This window comes from Cupressus sempervirens, chromosome 11, assembly GCF_028749045.1.
Source record: "Cupressus sempervirens isolate cs-2001-9-10 chromosome 11, ASM2874904v1, whole genome shotgun sequence".
NCBI lineage: Eukaryota > Viridiplantae > Streptophyta > Pinopsida > Cupressales > Cupressaceae > Cupressus > Cupressus sempervirens.
In genome coordinates this window covers 169,957,346-169,984,595 of record NC_143128.1, presented here as the reverse complement: position 1 = coordinate 169,984,595, position 27,250 = coordinate 169,957,346, and the positions used below count along the sequence as shown (strand labels likewise).

The 27,250-nt window shown below is 30.5% G+C and overlaps 1 pseudogene; it reads left to right on the top strand.

Moving 5' to 3' along the window:
• The first annotated feature begins 24,086 nt into the window (after positions 1-24,086).
• Positions 24,087-25,331, top strand: LOC149528727 (scopoletin glucosyltransferase-like; annotated as a pseudogene).
• The last annotated feature ends 1,919 nt before the right edge of the window (positions 25,332-27,250 follow it).

Below are 27,250 nucleotides of genomic sequence, written 5' to 3'. Positions count from 1 at the left end.
AAACCCTGAAAGTGAAAGATCACAACAAAGGTAGAAAGCTATTCAACCATACTATAAATCTGAGCAACTCAAGAAACACCATGGAGTCTCACTTCGAATGCAGCCACACCAGCATAAGATGTAGCCCTACTCCTAGAAGGCAAAGCAAAAGCTGACCTAGAGCCAGCCGAGATGGCGGCAAAAGGAAAAACACTCCCTATGGTAGAAGGCATAATGTAGCCAATGACCCGGAGAAGGTTAAAACATTAACCAAGACATGACAAAAAATAGTAGTAAAGAACAAAAACACGGGCACTAGCAGGGAGCTAGCATGAGCCAACCAACGACCATGGTTAGGGCATCGAAAGCCAACCAACGACCATGGCTAGGGCTACGAGCATTTCTATACCGATACAAATAGAGTTATTATAAACTCTAAGTAAGAATTATTTACTTTTTATGTATATAATAAGAGTTCTTGTAGAGCTGGAGTCCCCATCTTTATGAAGGCAAGGTTGGGAATAATGAGAAAGGTGTAATATGTACAAGAATTAAGATGGTTGGACTCCAAGAGAGATTGAGTAGCATTTGTAAATCTTCATATTAATAACATTTTTTATCACTAGGAAATAGTAAATAATTATCTTATGTATGTGATGAAATTGATGCTGTAATATTTGATTAAATTTTTATAATATTTATTTTTCAACTATTTCTAATTTAAGAAAAAATTTCAAATTTTTCATTTAATTTATCTAAAAGTGAAATAATGATAAGCAAGTAAAATAAAATAAAATGGAGAAGGAAAATAATAATAATAATAATACATATGTATGTATATGTATATGTATATATATGTATATGTATATGTATGTATATGTATATGTATATATGTATATGTATATGTATATATACATGTATATATATATGTATGTATATGTATATATATATATATATATATATATATATATATATATTATATACATATATATATATATATGTATATATGTATATATATATATATGTATATACATATATATATATATATATATATATATGTATACATATATATATGTATATATGTATATATATATATATATATGTATATATGTATACATATATATATGTATATATGTATATATATATATATATATATATGTATATATGTATATATATATATGTATATATGTATGTATATATGTATATATATATATGTATATATGTATATATATATGTATATATATATATATGTATATATGTATATATGTATATGTGTGTGTGTGTGTGTGTGTGTGTGTGTGTGTAAGAATTAAAATATATAGAGAAATGAATAATTTGTCAATTCATATTATTATTTAAAAACAACTATTAATTACTAATATGGTCTTAAGTCCTATTTTCTTATTTTCCTATATAGATACATAATAATATAATATTGTTAATCTTTAATATTAAAGTTGTATTATATTTTATATTATAACTATAACTAATTACTAAATCTAAACATCACGTACTAACTAATATTAGCTCAACCTCTAACTTGGTCATTTTTGTATGTCTTTTATCAAGTCAAAGTCAAATTCCATAGTTATACTTTTGATAAATAATTCAAGATTCCACACACCACAACAATACTGTTTAAGATTAAATGTTTAATAAAGACCGACGCCATAGAAAAATGATAATAAATGTTAAGTAAAATGAATGTACAAAAACAAGGACCGACGTCACAAAGAATAATGATAAATATTAAATGTGAGAGGACTAACATATTTTTTACGTTAATGATGGTAATGGCAACCGACACCTTGACAACACGAAATAGTATGGATAGTATGAATTAATTTTCCGTTAGAGAACGCAATGCATGTATTTAATATTTTTCAGATTAATCTATACACGAAAATAGCCAAAAATCCCAGCAAATTTGTCTAAACCAATTAGAAAATTAGAATTGACATTTAATAAATAGAATTGTTTAATCTTAGCTCTCAAACTATACAATATGGTATAGGCTTCTTAGAAGAAATTAATGGGGGGGCCAAAAAAAAAAGTTCCCTACCTTTTAAAAGGCAAGGACTAATAATCTTTCTATCTTATTATGAAATATCTCACAATAATAAAGTAGGGATAATTTAGTAAAGACATAGTTACTTTTAAATTTTATTTAAATAGGTATTTTAATTTTTGAGTAATTTAATATAATAGAAATAACTAGTCTAAAATCATGATATGATAGAAATATATATATATATATATATATAAGTAAAAATACTTATAATATTTGTAAAAAATTAGAAATATTAATAAGAAATTATATATGTGTGTGCGCACGCGTGCATGTGTATGTGTGCATGTGTGTAGATATATGTGCATGTGTGTGTGCACACACACACACACGTGTACATATACATATATACATACACACATATATACACACACATATACACACATATGTATATATGTATATGTGTGTGTACATATATGTTGAATTACTCTATGTTTAAAAGTTTATATTTCTTTATATCATTTTAAAATATTTGTACTTAATAAAATAAAAATTAAATTATAAAATAATAAAGAAGACCTATTTATTTTTAGGTTTATATTAAAAAAAATTAGAAAGAAATAAAGTGAACAATACAATATATTTTTTTCATAAATATTAATGATATTTTGTTAATCAAATATTTTTATTGTTAATATTATAGACAAAAAAATCTCCACAATAGTTGTTATGTTCCAATAATAGTTTGTTAGAAATATATTAGGTTTTCAAGCATATCATAATTTAGACAATTTTCATATTTATTTTAAATTTATATTTTATAATCCATTGTTTTGTGTAAAAGTTTTTAAAATCTCAATATTTTCACAAGTCATAAGATTAAAAACAAAAATTCTAGAATATTTGGAATCTCCGTTTGTCCAAAACTTTAGAATTCTCTTTGATTGCACACTGTAATTATAAATAAATAAACAACCATAGAAAAATGAACATTTACTTCATTGTTAAATCTTAATTTCTTAAATTTATTCTAGAAAAATGTGTATATGATATCTTATATCAAGTGAAGCTATAGCTTGAAATGATGATATTTATGTTTGTGCATTGATGATAATAACAAACAATGAATCCACCTATAATTTAAACATATGTCAAACATGCAATGATAATCAAACCCATAGTCAAAGAGGACAAAATATGCAAACAAAAGAGATGATCCTAGAATGAAATCCACTAGGTTTCTTTCTGCAAATTTTTAATCTTTAAAAAGGAAAAGATTTCTTTGTCTATGTCAACCAACTCAAGAGGAAATGAGTGGATTAAAGTAATATATGACAAGAATTTGAGGGGCAATGGTCAAGCTACAATATGGGTTGTCAGATGAGGTTGTGTTATGATCACTAGATACATAGGAGAGGAGGAGGAGGTGTTCCTCGTCCACAAGGATGTAGATTCAAATTTCAAAAGTTTAAAGGATTTCTCCCTACATCCTCAAAATGGACTACTCTCTTAACATAAAGAAAGGAAATGTTGTTCAAGAGGCAATGCATTTTATGATAGAGCCCCACCTTGGCCAAAATATGCGATACCTGCAATTCCCCCTAGATTCCATCCTATTCACCAACCCCATCAATATGCCAATGTTGCCCACAACAAACTCTTGTATAATGTAATTCCCTCACCTTTCTCAAGTGATTGAGGTATTATAATATATAAAATTTTGACTAGTTTCCTACTTTAATTTAGATAATGATGAAAGGCTTAGATGTTGTTCAAGGGCCAATATGCATGGGCAATGCATATGTTATCAAACGACAAGCTTTCTATGGCTATGCTCCTTCCCTAGAAGTCCAAAAGTTTTCTCAATCATGCCTCCATTAAGAGGCAGTATTGGAAATTGCTACAATGTTAGTCTATAGATGATGATAAGATGTTTTTGACAATAAACATTGTGATGGTGAAAGGGAAGCTACACTTTGTTAATTTTAATCCTTTTTTTGATGGGTTTGACACTAATGTGTTGGGTGGCTGCCATGGCCAAGACATACCCATGGTTGTAGGAGCTCCAACTCAAGAAGATGGTTATTCTTGATAAGTGGTATGGCAATTGATTTTGGAACCTTTTTGGAGGAACTATAGGAAACTTTCAGAAATTTATTATCTAAAGCTTTTGGAGGGACTACAAGAAGCTTCACACATTTAGTAGATTTTTAAAATTTTTTGAACTCAAAAAACAATTGAACACCTAGCTAAAATTGAAATGGCTAATTGAAAACAAAAATTAAAGTTAATAATATATTTTAAAAGTAAAACAATTTTAAACTTTACAATTTTCTATTTTTTTAAGTGTTTAAGTAGGGGAGAGGACCCAGTACTTGAACACCTTAACTTCACACTTATCAAAACCTTACGTAAAATTTTCAAATCTCTCCCAATTTTTTATAGTAGCTTACTTGGCAAGTTGCCTACTTATAAATAAGGTTTTAAGTCCACGTCATCTGTTATGATGCCACATCAGCATGCTTTTTGCCAAGTTGTCTAAAACAGCCCCAAAAAAAGTGAGACCAATAGTCGTGCATTAAAGGTACCCATAGTTAAATAGCTGATGTGGCATCACATCATTGGTTAATTTTTATAATTAAAGACACATTTTATTCAATTTTAGGTAGTTAGCATTGTACTAACAACTTTAAAGTCACAAATATGGGTACAATGTTGTCAAAAAAAAATGGACATTAAGTCAATAAGTGTAGATATCAAGTGAACAACTCCATTTACAACTATTGGAATGCATTCAAGTAGTGGGTCCTCTCCCCTAATTCATTAGTGGAGTGAGCCAAAAATAAATAAAAAAAAAAGTTAAAGATATGCATGTGTGAAAATTTATTCTATTTAAACGCATTAATAAGAATGGAATGCAGAGAATTATCAGCCGGGAAGCATTTATTAGAAATTTCTAGAACTCAGCATGTCAAACTAACTGTCTAGCTAGACATTGAACAAAATTGTATTAAATGCAATGATGACAGTTATGCTAGACCATAAATCGAGGCACTGGCTATGGTGCAACTTATTTGCACCGTTCGGCTGCCCAAACTCTGCCCAACGCTGTCAATGTACCGCTTAGTGAATTGAAAATTCACATTGCGTGAGGCACGACATGTCAGGTCCGCCCAGAAGGAATGCAAGGAACGAACGACGCCATATTCTCCCACCATATTCTCCCGCTTTATCCTCTACCTACTATCATTAATGTCAATGGTGCCAATTTTCTTTCAGCCCATTCTATAAATCGAGAATTTCACAAAAGAAATTTTTACGGGAAGTATGAAAGTAGAACGACACCTTCTTAAGAACAGCATAGCTCAGAACGCCTTTGACGCCATTGTTGAGGTGAAGAAAGCTATGGAGCGTGTGTGCTCATTATGTCTTGTGTTGATATCATCGCCATGGCAGCAAAGAGATTAGAATGGCAGAGTTAGAACATAGAGTTTTAGAATAGTTATTTTTTAATTTTATAGTTGGGTTGCTGTTACATTGGCTAACAACATATATTGCACAGGCTGTGACAATTTCATTGCGTTGGACGACTTGCAAGCGGGCAAGACACTTCTCCAAATTTAACACAAACTTTTGAAATAATAAAGGACATTTTGGTAGCTCACAAATATCCCATCTCGCAGGTAAATTTATTATAATTAATTTAAGCTATTTAAATTAGTATTTTGATTTATTTCACATTCTTATATATTTTTAAATAGTAGATTTTTAATATTAATAGTTTTTTTCCATTTTAGTTAAATTTCTATATTTTCTTAAAGTGTAGATTTTTAATATTAATAGTTTTTCATTTTAGTGAAATTTTAATATTATTTTTAAATTGTTTTAATAAATATCATTGTGTATCAACCCTACATATTGTTGTTCGTGTGTATCATACCCTACATATTGCTATAACTCTTGTATTTATTTTTATGTTTATTAAAGTTTGAATTCTATTATTTAATATTATAGTATTTTATTTGAGATAAATTTTTAAAATTATTGTTATAGAATGAGTTGGATGTTAGATTTGACATTTTGCAATTAATATTTAATTATATATTAACAAATTCTCATACAAAAAACAAATAGATGGTTATATTTTTGTTCGTTTTAATATTATATTTTATAAATTAGAGAAAAAAATCAAAGTAATACTCAATTTGGTAAATATTGTTAAAACTAATAATAATATTTATATTTTGCAAATAAATATTAAAAAATAATATTATTAAAATATTAGTAATCATGTTTCAAATTATCTTTTAAAATTTAGTTTCTATATGAATGGAAAAATGTGTACCTATTCAAAATCAAAATAATTTAAAAAATAAACAAAATCATTAAATACATAATTTGTAATTTTACATCTCACTTTGTTCAATGAATTCTCTACAATGGGTTATGAGTTAAATGATATCTATCTTCTAATTGAAATAGAAATTCTCATTATTTTCTTCAAATTAGACTTGACAAAATTAAAAAACTACATAAAATAAGCAATGCCGTTATGTTACCAACATACATACAAAATCAAACTATTCTAAATTATAAACAAAACTTGTCAAACACTTGTATTTGTTTTGATTTCTATTTTCTATTATGGAAGACTTTATATGTAGTATATAACTTAATTAAATTAACTTTTATTTATTTTAAATAATTAGAATATGATCTAAAATGTTCATTGAAAAATATACATTTAATTTAATTTGAAAATTCTTTCTAATCATCCCCTTATTTTTTTTCACTTTGATAAATTTATGCATGTTCGTAATATTTAAAAAATTTCTAAAATTGCATCATTTTTTACATCTTTTATACTATATTCTAGGACCACTAAGCTTGAATTGACTAATGTTTGAAAAAATATCTAATTAAATTTTGTGATTAATGTTATCCACATATATAAAATCAAACTATTCCAAATAATGTAGAGAAATCGATCAAATACACTTGTATTTATATTAATTTTTAATTATTTATTATAAGATGATTTTTTCATTATATAAGTTTTTAAAATCTATTTTATATTTGTTTAAATAATTAGAGCTTAATAATAAAAAATATGAAATGAAAAATATACAAAGTGCAATTAAATTTTTTATTTCAATTATCTAGGTTTTGACACATGGTAATATGTAATTTTTAAATTTATTCTACTTTCATAATATTTTACATCCATAAAGTAGAAAAAAAATTGTATTTGAGCACCAATGTTTGCATGAAGTGTTAGTATTTTATTCTTGAATCTTCAACTACATTTACTTCATATTTCAAAAATTTCATGTTTTAACTTAAAATAAGTTTAAAGTTTTGTGAACAATATGATAATTAGTTATTTATTTTAGTATACCTAAAAAATGTAGTAGCTTGTCTGGTAGAGCCATACTAGGAGTCACTACCACTTGAATAATTATAGAGTTGTTTTTTTGGTTTGTCATGTTAGATTGGAACTACCTTACTTGAAGCCAAATAGGGGCTTCAAGATTTTTTATTTTTGTCTCTGTTTTTAGTCCATACTTATAGTAAGAAAATTATTCTTTTATAGAAACTTTATTTAAGTAATATAAAGGGTCATTAAGAATATTCATATTTTTCAGGATGGGTAGAAAGAATAAGTGGGAATCACTTATTCAGTTAGACATGCAAGACATCCCAAATGATGGAAGTCATTTCTCAAGTTATGAACTTGAATGGACACCTATTGGAGATGACAGTAAACAACAAATAGACTGGTGTGCTGTTATCCCTCTTGAAAGACTCCCTCACTTTGTCAAAGGAAAAGGTTTATTGGAAAGTACTAAAACAACATTTATACGTAAAAAAATTTTAGAGACTAATTTGGTAAAGCCTACTAAACATGCCACAAAGATGTATTCGAGGTTTGTCTAGATTTAATAAATTGACTAAGCATGTCACTTATTTAACTATTTTGTTTATTATATTAATTAATAAATTTTTAATGTGTATAAACAGTTATCATTGTGCTTTTGGACCGCTAGATAAAAGAAATTCACCAACAAGCAAGGAAAGAAAACACAATTTTATTCAAAAAAGGGGTTGTCAAACACACTTTCATGTTAGGGTTATGTATGGCAAACCAGATATTGCAATAATTACATATAATGAATTTAGCCATCAAGATGTTAATGGTGAATATTGTCATGGAAAGGATGACCCTTCTGGTGATCCAAGGAGTAGTTTTGCACCAAGGTTGTCAAGAGAATGCAAATCATACATTGAATCCTTACTATTGATGGGTGTCGGGATTGACACAATATGTGAAAAACAATACTTAGATCTTGGTCTCAAAAAGTTGATGAATAGGAGGGACACATGCTTGTTAAGAAAGGATGTGTTAAATGCATGGAAACGAGTATGTTCCCTACGTTCTCAAAAACATGAAGATGATGCAAAAAGTGTATGCTTGTGGCATTTAGAGGAGAAAGATAACTTCTTCTTCTATAAAACACCAAAAAATTTGAAAAATATTCCATTTATTATAGGCATCCAAACACCATGGATGTGAGAGATGATGGTGAAGCATTCACATGAATCGCTTATTGCAATGGACTCCACGTTTTCAACAAATAAATATTGTGTAAGTAGAACAATGCTAATTTTATTTGTGAATTTTAATTTAATCATCAACATTATTTGAATAAAAAACTAATTTATTAATAATTTGTTAAATGCAGTATCAACTATATACCTTGCTTGTATTTGATGAGCAAGAAGCTGGTGTACCCGTTGCATGGGCTATAGCCTCTAGAAACAAAGTTGAGGATATAAATGAATGGTTAACTGAAATTTACAAAAGAGGGAAACAATGTAGAGAAGATTGGAGTGTCAATGCATTCATGACGGATGATGCTAGTGCTGAAATTGAAGCAATCAAGTTTTTATCAACTTTTCTCTATAGTAATAAGAGTGTAATTTATTTATTTTTATTTTGCAAATATATTTTCCCCCAATTTTGGAAGTAACTAGTTTTAATTTAATAATCATTTTAGTAGAATTTTAATTATGAACTTTGATAATGTATTTTCTTGTAGATTCTCCTTTAATTATCGGGTGTTGTTATGCATTTGGCATGTACGTAGGGCGTGGTTGAAAAATGTGTACAAGTAAGTTAATATCTCATTAGAATATATGAAAAATCACATACATCACATAATAACTCCATATTGTGTGATATAATTTAGGTTTGTCAAAAATAAAGATGTTGGAACAAGAATATTTGATAGATTGGGTGAGATAATGTATTTAATGAGTAAGAATGAAGATGTTATTACTCATTTGATAATAAAGTTCATGGAGGAATTCAAAGAAGAGAAGGAATTCATTAATTACTTTCAAAAGTATTGGTCTCATGATCAAAGTCGTATTGGTAAGGTTACAAATTTATTCTTTATATTCTTTATGTATTTTTAGAATTTAAATTGCTCATTCTATATGCTAAGATGTAATGTTTATTTGTATAGAAATGTGGGCAGAAAACTTCCGAAGCTTCCCTCATGCAAATCAAGAAACTAATGCCTCAATTGAATCATATCACTCTCACATCAAGAGTCAACATTTAAGTGATCGTTCTAGGAAATGCACAAGAAGAATGGATTGGCTCATTTATACACTTCTCCATAAGGTAGAGCCATTCTATAAAAATAAAAGATATTTGCAGCTATCTAGATTTTTAACCAACTTCAAAAAGGAAAGATATTATAGAACTGCTTTAGAGAGATCAAAAATAATACCAGATGTAGATTGCTATCTAGATGGTCACCTACCAAACACATATAAAGTTAGAAGTCAAACTATTCCAACAAAATGGTATTGTGTTAGGAATTTTGGACCAAATTTGCATGTGTGTGATTGTGAGTGGGCAAAAAGAGGAAACACGTGCAAAACATGTGTTGAAGGTCTTATATATTCTAAAGAGGGACACACATAATGAAGTTGTTGGTAAGTATCTTTTAAGATTTAAGATTAACTTATCTATATTTTAATAATGTCTTTTGTAATTAACTATATTAGTCATCTTAAATGATAAAAGTTTGTAATCCATTGGTTGTAGATGATGAGAAAGTGAGAGGAAGTTCCAATCTGGAAATTAATGTCATTCGTAATGATGATATGTTTGTTTAATTAAATATTAAATGATTTTATGATTCTCAAATTAATTAATTGATATTTCAATTGTAGATGGTTGTATACTTTCAGACAATCAAGATGTTCTTGAGGTTGTTAATGTTGGTGAAGGTGAGACAACTACTAAATTTCAAAACCATTATTCTTAACAAAATTTTGATTTTTCCCAATATTATTGATTTTTACATTGTTATTAATATTACAGATGGTCAAAATTCATCTAGCATTATCAATGATAAGTTTCAAAAATTAGTTGATTATATAAAGTCATTGCTCCAAAATTTACCAACCAATGATCACGACAAAGACATTTTTAGTCAATCTGTTGATAGATTTAGAGATATTCATGCATCTCTTGCTTCATCTTCCAAATTCGAACCAATCCTTGGCTTAGATAACATGTCTATGAAACGAGTTCCACCATGGTTTAGTCCAAGCAAAATGAAAAAAAAAAACATTCGACTCACCAAAAGCGCAAATCCCTATCTAGAAACTTAAATAGTAGAGTTGAGGAGTGTGAAAATTTCCAGTTCCCCTCAATAGGAAACAAAAAGAAAAAGCAAAAAAAGGTCACAAATCGCTCAGGTGTAGCTATCAAAAAAGAAAGATATATTATTAGGCAACAAGGTGAGTGCATTTTTAAAAAATTGTTTTAGTAAGTTACATAAAATTACTCCTTACTATTATTTCATTGATTAAATATATGTCATTATAGGTTTGGTTGATCAAGAAAGCATTGTACGACATCAGTTACCTTTCTCCATTGATCTAAACCATACAAAAATAGATGAAGTGCAGTTTACAAATGGTAAGTTTTTAACTATTAAATACCCTTATTACTTTTATAGAAAAAACATTTATTCTTATTTCTAACCACTTTTGTATATTTTTAAACATATCAAATCAAATATAATTGGTAGAGATCAAAAATCAATGCTTGGTATTATCCCCAAGTATACCTTTCAACAAACTATTACATGTAGCTAGTAATTTTAATAGTTTTTAGTTTAATTACATAAATTAATTTTACACTTGAACACTTTATCTAAGATAACATGTTAAATATGAATTTTGTTGCAGCTTTGGATGATCAGCAAGAAGCTCAACAACTTGTGTTGCCCTTTTCTATTGATCTTAACCAACCATTAACAACAATAGATGTAATAGAACCTAAATATGGTAATGATATTATAAAATCATAAATAAATCAATTAATAGTCTTTACTTTGTAAATTTATTTTATCAAAATTGACATATTAAGTATTCATGTTATTGCAGGATTAGATGATCAACAAAAAAATCAAGACCACATGTCACCTTTTTCCATTGAATCCAATCAGACACCAACAAAAAATTGATGCAATGGAAGTGCGATATGGTAATGAAATTATGAAATGAATATACTTTTTAGTATTTAATTTACTAATGCATCTTAATTTTATTCAATATATATGTTAAATGTTATTTCTTTTGCAGATCTAGCTGATCAACAAACCATTAAAAAATATGTGGAAGCATCTTTGATTGATCTTAATCAAACAATAACATAAATGAACACAATGCAAAGTGGAGATGGTAAGGAAAATATGAAATGAATTTCAATCAATTGTGTATCTTTAGTTTGAAAATTATTCTTATTATTAACTCAATGCATTTGCAGGTCTTGATGATATCTATGAAGTATAATGATAAATGCTTTTTTTTTTTGTAAATTGATTGAACTGATAAAATTGGTTCCAATCAAAAGAGGATTTAATCTAAGTCAAGGCAAAAATCTTTACTATAAGGGATTTTCAGAACTTATTGTAGTATTTTATCATTCAAATATTACTTTCTTGATTTTGTGCTTTTGCAACGGATTTGATTTGTTGTCATGGTGAAAGCATTATGATGCTTTGAGTTATAGTTTTTGTACTATAGTTGTTCATTTTCATGTGTTTATGTTATTTCCAACTTCTCATGTAGCATTTTGGATAAGTTAGGATGTATATTTGACTCAACTTTAATATTGTAATAACACAAATGTTGAAGTAACATATACGTGTATGATATGAATAACATGGTTAGATAAGCATTTTTTTGTAACACATGAGCATGGTTTTGAATAATATGATCAAACTAAAGATTTTGTTCTCATTCTTAGTAATGACTATTGTGAACCTTGCATAAGAGGTGAATTAGATTTAAAATAGACATTTTTTTTCATTAGCAAATAGCAATTTTTTAATAAAAAATAGATAAGAGGTGAATTAAATTTATAGCTAGATCTCTTATGGAAATTTCACCTTAAATGTATCAAACTAAAGGACCAATCAATCATTATATTTTTAATAATGGACCAATCAATAATTATATTTTTAATAATTTTGTGATATGATCTTTGATGCATCCGATTTGTTTCTATCTCCATCTTACTTTTTTGAATTTTCTAGAAGACTCAATTAGCAAGGTTAATGGAATGTTCAACCTTTTTGAATTTCCTAATTCCTTCTAAGACTAAGCTATCACAAGAATGTTGAAGCTTTAAAAGGGCCAATCAAATTAGGTTGTTTTGAACTTTAGGCTACATATTGGCAAATGTACAACACTAAATAATGTTATACTATTTGTTTCTTAAAAACATGGTTGTGTCTAGAATTCTTTTACTCTTGAAGCGTAAATTCATATTTTGATGGTGAAACATGATTTAGTAAAAAAACCATTAGTATAGAGTCTTTATTGAATTATAAAAATTAGATGGTTATACTATTGAGTTCTCCATTCATGTGCATTTTTTTATTTGTATTTAGAATTCTTTTAAAGATTCTTTTAAGTAAAAACATGATAGTGTGCATTTTTAACTACATGTTAAAAAAATTCAACAATGTACTTATTTCATATCAAAATGTGATCCAAAAAAAATTAGAATATGACTCTAAATGTTGATTAGAATGCTATATTCAAAATAATAATAACAATATTTTATTAATTGTACCACTATTGAAATAAAGACACAAAATAAAATTTAATAGTAAAGTCTATTATTATAATAAAAATAAACTACAATATCTTTACAAAAATATTTTAATTCATTTCAATTATGAAATTAATCTTTTTTTACTTTCAAAATTTTATTCTAAAAACATTGATTCATATTCAAAATTCAAAATATAAAATATGATTAATTTATTAAAAATTATGAAATGGTTTCATAGTAAACTTTATAGTTAGAAATATATTGCTCATTCAAGATGAAAAAATATTTATAAGTATATATGATTTGAATAAAACAATATATATAAGTATTGGAATATGATTAAAAGCAGAAATTCATTTTTTGACATGTTTTTTTTATCAACCCTGACATGTTCGTCCCATCACTTGGCAGAGATGTTGGGGCAGCCGGAGAAGTTGGTGCAGCTAGCTGGTGCAAATAAGTTGCATCGTAGCCGGTGCCCTCTATTCAATTCCTGTGGCAGGAACAACATATAATGAAGCAATTATTCTTCCCTCCATTTGTCTCTTCTTGTCCCTGCATGCAATCGTCGCAAAGCAATCCATTATCCAACTCTCTCTGGTTATCTCTAATCATGCCTTGTTTCTTGACAACCTTGCAATTTTTGTTTTCTTGTGATTGCATGTAAAGTTTTTGGCTCTACAAATGTTCTGTTTAGCTAGGCATCTGTTGTGGATGAAGTGGACACTAGCAAATATATGTTCAGTTTAATTACATTGGGGAAGCGTACCCCTAATGTTATAGTAAAAGAGATTACATTTTACATCTGAGGGACTTAGTTATTTACAATTATTTTTTGGCTCTATGTATTAACAAATTATTGTAGGGGAGGGACATATAGTTCAATATATTTTAATGGTTATGACAGTAGTTAGCATAATATTCATATTTGGTAATTTAATATTCACTAGGGGATCTCATCCCTCAAAATCATCCAAGAGTTGAGCATGGTCCAAGGGGGTTTGAACCTTGGTGGATGATATTATTTCCTCTTCCCATGATCCTGGTCAAATGTGTACAAAAGATTGAGTTACAATCTTTTAGCTTTAAAGTTATTTTTTTTAGTGACGTTGTCCCATAACTGAAAGAAATGAGTCTATTTTCTCAAAAAACAACTAATTGTGTGATGCCACATTAGCTACAAAAGTATAGGGGTCCTTACTACACATGGTTGGTCTCACTTTTTTTTGGAAGTTATTGTGGACACCTTAGCCAAAAAAACATGTTGATGTGACATCATATTTGATGGTATGATCTTAAAACTTTCCTTATAATTTTCCAAGTAAGGTGCTCTAAAAAAAATGAGTGATTTGAAAGTTTTGAACAAGATTTCGAGAAGTCCAAAGTTAGGATGCTCAACTGATAATTATTTAGCCTTGAATGACCATTTTAAGTGATTAGATATCAACTTCGATCCTCCAATAATTGTATATTTTGGCGATGTCTTTGCAGTCGAAAAAATGCACCTAATTTGATATTTTCTGATTTTTTTTAAAAATATATTAAATTTATAATTGACAAAACTTGTTAACTATAAATTAATTAATAATTTCAGAAAACCGTCAAATCAGGTGCATCTTTCGAGCTATTTACCCAAAAGCAGGCATATATTCTTGGTATACAAATGAAACAATTGTAAACTAAAAAGATTAAAATATGATGAACCATTGATGTATAAGAAACTAATAGACTTCTAGCTATCCTATTTTTAACTTAAAATTAATAATTGAGAAATCTAACGCACATAAAGTGCACTATTAAGAAAATTTCCTTTATTAGTGATACTCTTCTCTAAGAAACAACTAAATTGTAAAAAATAAATAAATTCATAGTTGTCCTCATAAAACTTATTGGTATTTAGCCAATACTCTCCTCCTTATGTTTATATTAAAATATAAATATCAAAATTCATAGTAACGACTTTACAATCTCCAAGGAATATTGCGATTTAACTAATGAGGTGAAGTTTAATCTTAATTAATAGAAATCTAAACAAGGGAAGTACGTACTTAAATGACACTTTAGTAGTACATTGGCAGCATTGGCGCAGCGACAGAGTTGGGCAGAGTTTGGGCAGCCGGACGGTGCAAATAAGTTGCACCGTAGCCGGTGCCATAAATCGATGTCGGCACTGCCCCGTGCTTTAATGATGCCAAATCTGTTGCATATTGACAAATAAAATAAGAAAATCATTTATTTACGCTAAGAGGCATTCTATACAATGGCAACACAAATGCCCAACACGGGAATATGCCAAAATTCCTTGTCAATAAAAAAGATTTGGGAGCAGTTACAAACTTCCAAATTAAATATTAAAAAAGAATTCTCAAAATAATAGCTGGCCGAAATAATAGGAAGCCAAATGGAGGCCGAAATAATAGGCCCGAAAAAGTAGGGCCCGAAAAAATAGGGGTGAAATAATTTAAATATGATTTTTTTTTTTTGTTAAATATAATTTTGCATGCACATTCATGCTTTTTTTCGCGGGGAGTGGGGGAATTTGAAAAAAATTCATGGAATGTGAAGAGACGTCTGTTGGGGGATATGAGGAGCCTCTCAGAAGTTATAAAACCAAGGCTCCTCATTTCATTTTCATTTTATGTTTTTGCAGGAAGGAAGAGGTGGAGGTTATTGGAGGATTAAATTGGAGTTTTTGAATAGAAGTAAATTGAAGTTTTGGAGTAACATTTTTGCAGGTGAGATTTCTATTTTTTATTTACATTTTCATTTAGATTTAGATGTAGATGTAAATTGAAATTCAAAATTAGTTATAATATTCTACTTTGATTTAGATTTCAATTTTAATTAATTTCATTTAGATTTAGAATTCTGTTCATAACTATTTAGGCTTGCATTTAATAGTTTAGTCTTGCATGTTTGATTTAGATTTAGATTTGTATTCAAAATCTATTTGATATATATATTTTATAATACTTTTCATTGTTAATGGTGCTTGATGGGAGTGTTTTAGGGGTGTCTTCTTTTTTATTTCTGAAATATTTTAGTCCAATATGTACTTTCCTAACCAGATCTATCCATTTTCTTCTAATTCATGCATGGAGCTTCCTAACGCTATTAGCGCGTTATTGGGACTAAATGGGAATGGATTAAAGATAAATGACTAACTCTGGACCTGGATATGCATTTGGAATTGGCTCTATTGCGGCTCCAATTTATAGGTTCCTTCCAGTCTATGAGCGCACTAAAATCTTTGCAGAATTCAGAAGATCCATGACAAATTGAAACATTGAATTTTTGGAGCCTTTTGATTTCAATTTCTATTTGACTTTGATTTGGGTCATTGTATTTGGACAAAATTCCAAAGTTGCTCGGTCTTCTCAGATTTTATTTATTTTATTTCTCTGTAAATGTTGTTAATAAGAATGAGTCTTGTTCATTTGAGTGTTGATAGCATCAATCTCTCTGTTTTGAAAATATAGTATTTGTAATTGTTTTATAAAAAAACCTAAATGAATATTTGATTGTTCTGTAAGGTTCCAGCTTGGAGCTAATAAGATGCTCACTTCTTAAAACTCTTCGTAGTATACCCGTGTGTCTTCTTTAAGTTCTTTACTAATCTTTATCGCCTCCCTGCAATGGATTGTTTTTCAGTGTATTTTAGCTGGTGTGACTCATGAGTACAGAATCAGTTTAAACTATTGATGCAAGAATTCAAATCCATAGCAAACCCATTTTGGATTCCGTCATACTCTTCTATCAATGTGAAAAAAATTATTTCCCACTTACATTAATATTAATTGGTATGGATTTACTTTCATTATATAATGTATGATATGAACAAAATAATTTATATTAGAGAAGATAAAAATAGTTGGAAGTTAGGAATAAATTGTTGTTACATAGTTTTAAAATCTGCATTATGCAGAACGGATCTATGTTGTGTAGATTTTCTATTTTTAATTTAATCACGTTTGAAATAGAGCAATTAAGTTTTACAATGGGGTGGGTAGATTTGGTAATTTAGTAATTCAATATAAAAGTCATCATTTAATCAATAAAATACACTTCAACACAGTTTATTTTTGCCTTGCATCTTGAGCATTTGATATTTTAGTCATTCATTTTAATATTTTCAACTTTGATATTTTATATCTTGATATTGCTTACTCATCTTTGGAAGATGCAATGCCAAGATGAGACAAAGTTCATTCAAAACCATTAGATAAATGAAAAAAATTAATGCATTTAGTGCACAAAATAAAGAATGCATATGTAATCAATTTTTTTATCAATCTTTATGATAGCTTTTTTTTTAAAATAGAAAATAGAAATTTTTCTTTTATGTATGTAGAAAAAAATTAGAAAGATTTTATGTATGTAAAAAATTAAAAGAATTCTATATACATCTAGATTTTTTGAAAAGAATTCTATTTACATCTACATATTTTGATTGAAATAACCATAATGTAAAAACAAAATATAAAATAGAAATGTTAATATATGTATGTAGAAAAAATTAGAAAGATTGCATGCATCTAAAAAAATTCTATTAATATCTAGATTTTTTTAGAATGGAAAAAAATGGATAATAGAAATATCAGTTGCATGTTTGTAGAAATAAATTAGAAAAACATGTATCTAGAAATTAAAAAGATTCTATATGTGTCTAATTTTTAGATTTTACTTTATTCTAAACTAATTATTGATGGATATATATTTTAAAAATATTTATGTAGTTTAAAGTTTAGATTTTAATTAATTTGTATGCAAATAGGAAAAAGAATAAATATTTTATGTATATGTAGAATAATTTCTATTTTTAAAATTTACAAGTAAATGAGTACTTTATTCATTTAAAGTAAATAAGTTTTTAAGTAATATATTTTTATTTTAGAAATATATTAATCATAATGTTCATTTAGTATTACTTATTTAATATAATTACTCTCAAATCTAAGACAATAGAAATGATATTTTATTAACTTTGAAATAGGGAAGTGTTAAGCAAGTTCGTTTACAAAAATACCAAAAATATATTTGGTCTTTGATCAAATTGGAGTTAATATTAGAAATATAAATATAATCATTAACAATTAAGCTAAATTCAGTTCAAACAATAATATTATTTAAATTTAAATAGAATAAGCCATGTTTACTTTGAAACATCAAACAACTAATTAACTAATACAATAATTGAAATAAATGAATCTATTATGACATAGAAAATTATGTTCGAAGTATAATTTCTTTGTTTTTCAATCAATATGAATTTTTTTTCGAATTGAAAAGATAAACCATCCTAATTGTCATCCTTAGTTAACCCTAACAGCAACCCCTACCTTAGCCCTAGCCCCAACAATGATGTACAATCTAACTATAATCCAACATTAAACTATAATTATAGCACTAAAACATATCCCTATTGATATTCTAAACTCTAATCATAACGAAAATCTCAGCCCAAACCATAATCTAAACCAAAAACCTACACACTAATATTGGTTATAGTCCTATCCCTAAAATCTAACCCTTAACCATAATGTAAAAAAAAACTCCAGAATATTGATCAAAATCCTAAACCTAACTATAGGGATAACCATGATATTAAACTCTAAATCCAGTCCCAAGGTCCTAACCATGGTATAAACCTATAACCGAACTCTTAAAAAATTTACTAATCCCTAATCCTAATCACATTCCCAACTTTAAACATGAACCATAAACCATAGTTGTAACCATAATCATAAACTTAAACAAAAACCTAACCCTAAAGGTACAATCATAAAATTAATCATAGCCTAGACCTTAATCCTAGCACAAACCACAATCATGACCAAATATAAATCTTCACCTTACCCCTAATCATAATTTCAATGTTAACCCTAACATTAGTTTCAATCCTACCATGATATGAACCCTAATATAGACTTCACCTTGATCCTCACCCTAATCTTAAGTCTAATTAAACCCTGACCAAAACCTAATCTAAATGATATATCTAACTATAATCCTAACTGTAACTATCATACAACCCAATGCTAACCCTCATGTATATTTAATCCCTAATCTTAAATCTAAATATTCTATAAACTCTAGAATTGACCTTGATTCTAACCATAACCCTAAAATCTAAATTGTAACCATAGCACGAAAGGTGGCAACCCCCACTACGTGGCACAATTCTAGGTCTTGGAGCCTCGCGAAAGCACTACAGAGTGAGGAAATGTTAAAAAGGTGACATGTGGTAGCATGACACAATTTTGGACTTTAGAGCATTGAAGAAACAATGCAGCATAAGGAGGCGCTAGAATGGAGACTCATGGAAAGAAGAGGAAAGACTTTCATCTCGCTGGCATAAAAATACAAAAAGAGATAACATGATGTGTTAACCTCCCACAAAAAATGCAAGGTTGACCACAAGGGGGAAATTTGGTTTCCCCAAAAATGAATGATGGTCATCGATGAAGGTCTTCCTCTCGAAATAGACGGCATAGATGCATTGTGAATCCTCACCAATGGAGGATTAAGTCGCAACCGTCAATGTAGATTCTCCCCTCAAAAAGGATGACTGAGATGCAATGAGGAAACTCCTCCCAATGAAGGATTAAGTCACATTCGTCGATCAAGATTGGCTTTATTTCTAATGGATGACTAAGATGTAGTGAAGAGATTCCTCCCAATGAACGAAGCAGATAGCACAAAAGGTGCGAACCCCCTCCATGTGGCACAATTTTGGGTCTCAAAGACTCATGAAAGCATTGTCGAGTGAGGAAATGTTGGAAAGGCAATGCGTGGTAGCATGATGCAATTCTAGGCTTCAGAGAATCGAAGAAACAATGTAGCATGACGATGCATGGCAACATCTTGTGCAATTCTAGGCTTTAGAGTGTTTTGAAGACACTAGCATATAAAGAAATGTTAGAATGGGAATGCATGGCAACATCTTGCACTTTTGGGAAGATGGGAAGATAGCTCGCAAAGAAATAAGAGTTATCAAATCTCACAGCATGAATCAACCTGACCAAGAAAAAATGATCCAGCGTGGTCAATGAAGAAACCGAGCCAACACAAAATGTTAGCTGCCAACTTTAGCGATGTTAACCCTCTGCAAAGAACCTATCCCATTTAAGGTCTCTCAAATCAGACATCAGTGATGGGTTGAATAGGGGGAAAAAATAGCACACAATGCCCTCCTAAATGAAATTCTAAATGTAACACTAATAACCATGGTCCTACTTCTTTCCCTAACCTTATCCATGAGCGTGGGAATATACATATTATTATATAGGGCACCTTATATAATAATAAATATAATCTAAAATCCCAACCCTTACTCCCCTCCTAACTATAACTGTGACCATAAGAAAACTTCTAAATATAACCCTTCCTCTAACTCTAACCCTAACCCTAACCCTAACCCTAACTATAATTGTAACCCTATCCCTACCATTAACTGTAACCCTAAATCCAACTCTACCATAATTGGACTTTAACCCTAACTATAACTGTAACCCTAAACCTAACTCTAACCTTAACCGTAACCATAACCGTAACCCAAAACCTAACCCTAATCGTAGCTAGAATTCTAATACTCTGTCTACCCCTAACTCAAACTATAGCCCTAACTATAACTCAAACTCTAACCCTAACTCATATTCTAACCCTAAACCTAACCCTAACCTTGACCCTAACCCTAACCCTAAGCCTAAGCCTAACCCTTTGTCTACCCCTATCTCTAACCCTAACCCTAACCCTAACCCTACCCCTAACTCTAACCCTAAATCTAACTCTTGCTGTAAATCTAACTCTACCATAATTAGACTCTAACCCTAACCCTAACTTTAATCTTGACTGAAACCCTAACCCTAACCCTAACTCTAACCTTAACCCTGACTCAATCCCCTTACCATAACCTTAACATTGATATAACTCTCTCTATATATAACCCTAATTCTAAATATAAACCTAACCCTAGCCCTAACCCTAACCCTAAATCTAACTCTAACCCTAACTGTAAGCGTAACCCTACCCCTACCCATAACTCTAACTGTAAATCTAACTCTACCATAATTGGATTTTAATTTTAACCCTGACCCTAACTCTAACCTTAACCCTAACTCTAACATTAACCCAACTGTAAAATTAACTCTATTGGTAACTCAAACCCTAAACCTAACCCTAATTCTAACCCTAACTCTAACTCTAGCTCTAGCTCTAACCCTAACTCTAACCATAACTCAAACTCAAACCCTAAACCTAACCCTAATCCTAACCCAAATTATAATGCTCTGTCTACCCCTAACTCAAACTATAACCCTAACCCTAACTCAAACTCTAACCTGAACTCATACTCTAACCCTAAACCTAACCCTAGCCCTAACCCTAACCCAAAACCTTACCCTAACCCTAACCCTAACCCTATCTATAACCCTAACCCTAACCCTAACTCTAATCCTAATCTTAACCCTAATTCTAATCCTAACACTAACCTTAACCCTACTCCTAACTCTAACCATAAATCTAACTCTACCATAATTAGAATCTAACCCTAACCCTAACCTTAACCCTAGCTCAAACCCTTGCCCTAACTTTGTCCCTAACCATATATCTACGTATGACTATAACATTTTACATTACAATATCCCAAAAATAAAATATATATTTTTATCTAAATTAAACTCCTTATATTAAATTTAAAATAATATTTGACTCAAACCTTAACCGTAACCCTAACCTTAACCATGAGCATTACTCTAACCCTAACCTTAACCATAAACATAACTCTACGCCTAACTCTAACCCTAATTCTAACTCTACCATAATTGGACTCTAATCCTATCCCTAACCCTAACTATAAGCATAACTCTAACCCTAGCCTTAAGCATGAGCATAACTCTAACTCTAGATCTGACTCTGCCATAATTGGACACTAACCCTAACCCTAACCTTAATTTTGATCCTAACTCAAACCCTAACCCTAACTCTAACCTTAACCTTGATTCAAACCTTAACCCTAACCCTAACCCTAACCCTAGCCTTACTATAACCCTAACCCTAATCATAAACCCTAACCTTAACCATGACCATAACTCTAACCCTAACCTTAACCATAAACATAACTCTAATCTGAACCTTAACCATAACTCTAATGATAACCATAACCATAATTCTATCCTTGACCTTAACCATAGCTCAAACCCTAACCCTAACTCCAACCCTAACCCTAATGCTAACCCTAACCCTAATTCTATCCCTAAGGTTAACATTAACTGTAATGTTAACTTTGTCCCTAACCATATATCTACGTATGACTATAACATTTTACATTACAATATCCTAATTTTTTTTAAAAATTTTTTTATCTAAATTAAATTCCTTGTATTAAATTAAAAGATATATTTGACTCAAACCCTAACCCTAACCCTATCCCCACTATAACCCTAACCATAACCATAATGATGACTCTAACCCTAACCTTAACCATGAGCATTACTCTAAACCTAACATTAACCATAAGCATAACTCTACCCCTAACTCTAACCCTAATTCTAACTCTACCATAATTGGATTCTAACCCTATCCCTAACCCTAACTATAAGCATAAGTCTAACCCTAGCCTTAACCATGAGCATAACTCTAACTTTGGATTTGACTCTACCATAATTGGACTCTAACCTTAACCCTAACCTTAATTTTGATCCTAACTCAAACCCTAACCCTTTAAACTCTAACCTTAACCTTGACTCAAACCTTAACCCTAACCCTAACGTTAGCCTTACTATAACCCTAACACTAACCCTAATCATAACCATAACCATAACTCTAACCCTAACCTTAACCATGACCATAACATTAACCCTAACCTTAACCATAAACATAACTCTAATCTAAACCTTAACCATAACTCTAACAATAATCATAACCATAACTCTATCCCTAACCTTAGCCATAGCTCAAACCCTAACCCTAACTCCAACCTTAACTCTAATGCTAACCCTAACCCTAATTCTATCCCTAAGGTTAACATTAACTATAATGGTAACTTTGTCCCTAACCATATATCTATGTATGACTATAACATTTTACATTACAATATCCCAAAAATAAAAAATATTTTTTTAATCTATATTAAACTCCTTATATTAAATTTTTAAAAATATTTTGAAGCATAATTTTATAGTAACTTCATACAACTCTAATTAAAAATTAATTAACAATTTTATAGTAACCTTATCAAAATAAAAAATAAAAAGTAAATATTTTTCCTATTGCGCCGCGACTGCCACTAGCTTATATATACCTCTATATATATTATGCCGAGAGTAATCGTTCTCGAGGCGCCTATTTTTATTTTCATTAATCCCAACTTCGATTAAAATAACTTTGGGATTAAATAAAAATAGGCGCCTCGAGAACGATTACTCTCGGCGTAATATATATAGAAGTATATATAAGCTAGTTTATGATTTACATTCGTAATTCTATTCTCCCACCACAATTTTATTTTTTTCAATTGACGTCACTTATATTCAGTTACAAAATAAAAGTTTGTTTTGATAGGCAATAGTGGTCATTAAATTTCACTCCCCGTGTGACTAAGGAAGCATGAGTAAAGACGTTTACAAATATGGCCATATAAAAATTATGATAAAACAAACACTCCCTAAACGTGTCATGCAAAATGCAAAATAATATTGTCAGACGTGCGAAACAATTATTTAAGTGAACCTGATAAATTTGGAAAACAATAGCTATATAACTTTTCACGTTTAATCCATTTAAATGCATTAATAGAAATTAATAATAATGGACTGCAGTTCGCTGAACTACCAGTTAGAAATTAATTATGCCAAGCATCACTTTATGGTTTACTCGTAATTCAAAACTCTCACGACAGAGTCTTATCTTCAACTTTTCTTGTGGTTGTGACGAGTCCATCTCCATCTTCGCATGCAAACTAATTTGATAGGAAATGCATATGCAAGTTCCAGGAATAGGTGCCATATAAAGCAGTCATATAAATTTGGGCTTCCCACAGTGGTTTTCCACACATCAGGAGCATTCGGCATATCTGTGATGCATTCCTTCATGAAAAACACCCCGCAGAAGAATGCCGACGGAGACGACGAGTATTTCCAGGTCCCCGACCTTTCGTTCGATTTCAAGCTGCGTAAATCCGATCTGCCGTTCGCCATGCGAAACCCGAAGAAGAATCCCATACAAAGATTCGTGACGGACGAGATCAGTCGCAGCATGGAAGGAAGCGGCGTGATTTTCAACACGTTTTACGAGCTGGACGAGCTGGGGATCGATCATATCAAGAGCTTGACGAAGAGACCTGTTTGGAGCGCTGGCCCTATTCTCCCCAAGAAGATTTTTGAAGCAGAGGGAGTCGAACGAGCGACCCTTAACAGTCGAGGAAAGACCGCAGATATCAGCGAGGCGGAGTGCTTGCAGTGGTTGGACAGCCGAAGCCCAAATTCAGAAGTTTTTGTGTGCATTGGGAGCCAATCGTCTCTAAACAAATAGCAGACAGAGGCGCTCGCAAAGGGGCTAGAGGCGAGTGAGCAGGCATTCATATGGGCCCTCAAGCGCCTTCCTGATATAGCACTCCCAGAGGGGTTTGAGGAGCGGACAAATGATATAGGGCTGGTCATATGGGGTTGGGCGCCGCAGCTCTTGATCCTCTCGCATCCTTCCACCGACGCATTTCTGAGCCACTGCGGATGGAATTCGACGCTGGAGAGCATAAGCCTGGGTGTACCCATGGTCACATGGCCAATGTTTGCAGAGCAGCCCTTTAACAATAAGCTTCTGGTGGAGCATTTGGGTACTGCAGAATAAATTTGTTCACACATGGACGGCGTGGGAGACGAGCATGGCGTGAAGAGAGCGGTTATAAAGCTGTTGGCGGAAGAGGAGGGGAATATGATGAGAATGAAAGCTCAGGAGCTGCGCAAAAATGAAAGTTGAGAAAGGCGGTTCTTCTAACGCAAACTTGGAGGCTTTTAGAGAATATGTGCGCGAGCGGTGTGACAACTGGGTTTCCATGCATCGACCGAATGAACAAAATGGTGAGCCAGAAAAGAAAAAGTCATGTACACTTTTGTGAGAGAAGGAATTATTCTACAGAATCCAATTAAATTGGTAGAACTAAAATGAGGAAAATGTATTCGCTTTATTTGAAGTACAAATTTGCAGGGCAGCAATGTAAATTTAAACGGATGACATCTTCAGCTTTACACCATCATCTTCAGATTGATTCGGTTCAGCTAAAATATATCTCGGAGTGTCGACGATCACAATTTGTATTTTGCATGAAACGCTTGATAGGTTTTTGTTTCCACCGAAGTCGGTGCACAATTATTTCTATGGCTATATTCGGAAAAGACTGCATACTTCATTTTTCATGACCATGCACTTTTACCTGCGGGTCCAAGATTAAGTCGATCCAAGATTACGTCGATTGTTATGCTAAAGATTGTGTTCACAAATTTAAACTATAACCACATAGTTATCAATGAAAATCCAAAGTATCAGGTGCATATGAAGCATTGTAAATTCTACACACATAATTAAGAGGCATCATAATCATGACATATATATTACTTGAATTGCACATGGAAGAATGACTTAAACAAATGCAAATGACATGGTTGCGTTAAGTACATAAATGGTGTGTCATGCTACATTTGATCTGAACAAAATTACCACCACTGGTATTGTACCAGCTGGGCCTATTCGTATTACAGTTAGATGACATCTAATTTGTTTGTTACAGCCATTGTGTTCTTCATAACATCAACAATAGTTGCTCTATCACTGATTTGACTTGAATTTACTGCAGCAAATTGGTACTTGTAAGAGATAGATTTATAGCAAAGTACTGAAAGAAATCATCCTACTAAAACAATGTCAAGAAGTTGAAAGACATATATTGATGGGCACTGTTTGAAAATGGGGATTTGTCAGAAAAAACATTCAAGAATGGAAGTCAACATCGGAAGTAGCAACACAAATAAAAACAATTTGTAATTTGCAGTTGGAATTCATAAAGGCAGCAATATTAATCTAGCAAACATAATGCCTGCGGTTGGCCGTAACAATTTGACTCTTCTAAGAAATTAAGATGCAAAAATCCCACTTTTTCATCTTAGTTGAAAACTATTTCCAAATGTAAGTTTTAATGGCTTGTACAAATCCACTCTACACCTAACATATTTCACATTAGCAAGCTAAGTCGGATATAGGATTAAGAAGATTTTATGCATATAGCCCTTGGTACCAAAAATAGTCACAACAAACTTTATCATGAATAACTTCATGATTATAAATGATTAAAACAATTAAACCTTATATAGCTTCATAATTGACATTAAAATTTGGAACAAAAAACTATGTTTTATGTATAATATTGGCGTACATAAGAGAAGATCTACTAGGCATTAGCAACGTAGCCCCTTTATTTTGAAAAAGAATGATTTATGTCTTCAACATAAGGAAACGTGCAAAAGGTGTAGTAATTAGTAACTTTATTAGCAATTCAAATATGAGGGACAATTAAAAATATAAACAAGTAATTTAATATATATGTTCACACAAATATAGATATAACAACAACAATAACATAACATAGAGATGACCTATTTTAGAGCAATAAACAGTCATAAGGTCATTGGAGCTTTTATTTGACATTGGGTTTTTATTGGATTTGTGTAGATAGTAGGCCCAGATTAGTGGGAGTGTCCGCACAAGGATACTCAGGCCATGCAGATGGAAAACATCAAGATGCCTACTTCAATCCTGAACAATGATGTTGACCTCAACCAGTATCCAAGAATCATATAGAGAAAGGAGATCAATGGCGACTTCATTGTAGCACTATTTTATATTCTTCTAAAATTAGTAATACTCTAAACATAGAAACCCCAGTTAATTTTATTTTTTTTAAATATGCTTTTCCTATAAAGTATTAATGAAGTAACTTAGAAGTTTTCACCAGGTAAAAAAATTCAAGACCCAAATAAAACATTTGTTGACACCTACATACTCAAATCAACATTTAGATCATAATGAGATTGTCTCCATAGTATAGTGTATATTGTTGATGTTAA